Here is a 1,918-nt window from a genome sequence, read left to right as displayed (position 1 = left end):
ATTTAAAGCATTCACAATACATTTCAAGCAAGCATGACAAGAGTATATGCAGCGGAAAGAGTAAAGCATGCAAGTTGCAAGAAAGTAAAGGGATGTGATTGGAGTTTGCAAATGCAATGGAGACATGTAGATTTTTGGCGTGGTTTCGATAGGTGGTGCTATCGTATGTCCACGTTGATGGAGACTTCAACCCATGGAGGGTAACGGTTGCGCGAGTCCACGGAGGGCTCCACCCACGAAGGGTCCATGAAGAAGCAACCTTGTCTATCCCACCATGGCCATCGCCCATGAAGGACTTGCCTCACTCAGGTAGATCTTCACGAAGTAGGCGATCTCCTTGCCCTTACAAACTTCTTGGTTCAACTTCACATCTTGACAGAGGCTCCCAAGTGACACCTAACCAATCTAGGAGACACCACTCTCCAAAAGGTAATAGATGGTGTGTGGATGACGAACACCTTGCTCTTGTGCTTCAAATGATAGTCTGCCCAACACTCAACTCCCTCTCTCAGATTTGGCTATGGTGGAAAGATGATTTGAGTGGAAAGCAACTTGGGGAAGGCTAGAAATCAAGATTCTTGTGGTAGGATTGGAATGTCTTGATCTCAACACATGAGTAGATGGTTCTCTCTCAGAAGATGTATGGTGGAAGTGTAGGCACGTTCTGATGGCTCTCTCACAAATGGAGAAGGGGGTGGAGGGGTATATATAGCCTCCACAAAAAATCCAACCGTTACACACATTTGACTCATCTCGGTGGGACCGAATAGTTAAACTCGGTAGCACCGATATGTTAAAAAATGCGAACGTTAGGAATCTCGATGGAACCGACCGGAACAACTTGGTGGGACCAATGTGCTAGGGCTTAGGGCAAACATCATCTCGGTGATGCCGATTGCATCAACTCGGTGGGACCAAAGTGAAGCAATAAGCAATAGACAATCTGTCAAGCCAACTCGGTGAGGCCGAAATAAATGCAACAAGTCATAGAGTGTTGGCAAGGCCATCTCGGTGAGACCGAGATCTATATCGGTGTGACCAAATCAATAAGGTTTCTGGTAGTGGCTATGTCATATGTACTCGGTGGCGCCGAATAGAAATAATCGGTGGGGCCGAGTTGGAGTTTAGGATTTTGACATATTTGGATGGAGAAAGTGGCTGAGGGTTTTGGAGCAATATCACTAAGCATTTGAGAGAGCAAGCCATTACGCAGCACCTCATCCCCTTTTAATAGTATTGACTTTCCTATGGACTCAATGTGATCTTGGATTACTAAAATAAAGAGAAAGAGTCTTGAGCTTTTTCCAATCTTTTTCCTTAGCACCTTGAAGGGGTTCCACATCCTCTTGTCCATTGCACGCCATTATTGAACTTGTCTGAAATACACTAGATAAAACAATTAGTCCAAGAGGGGGTATGTTGACATTAATTACCAAAATCACCCAGGGAGCACCTGTGCTTTCAATCTCCCCCTTTTTGGTAATTGATGACAACATGCATCAAAGCTTTAATCAAATGATATGAACAGTAGCAAGTAAAGCTTTGGAGGAACATGTAACATGCATAAGCTCCCCCTACATGTATGCAATCATGTGAAGATAACATGGAAGAACATGTGAGTGCATATCATGACAAAGTAACCAATGAGTTACATGTATCTTGGCTATATGCATCAGAGCAAATAATGTGGTTGAGAAATGTACCTTCATGTTTATGATTCCATCTTGCAAACAATATGTGCAACAACAAGAGATCATCATGCACATGATGTGATGTATATACTTACCTTGTGGTCTTGAGCTGACTTTTGAGGGAGTAGACTTGAGAAAACAGGGTTAGATAACACAAGAACACTCCAAAATAAAGCTTTCAAAAAAAATCCACAAGAATACCAAGACTGGGATGACATGTAATGGAT

The sequence above is a fragment of the Triticum aestivum genome, chromosome 6A (genome assembly GCF_018294505.1).
Source record: "Triticum aestivum cultivar Chinese Spring chromosome 6A, IWGSC CS RefSeq v2.1, whole genome shotgun sequence".
Taxonomy (NCBI): domain Eukaryota; kingdom Viridiplantae; phylum Streptophyta; class Magnoliopsida; order Poales; family Poaceae; genus Triticum; species Triticum aestivum.
The sequence above is the reverse complement of the archived record's forward strand: the minus strand, read 5'-3'. Positions refer to the sequence as shown.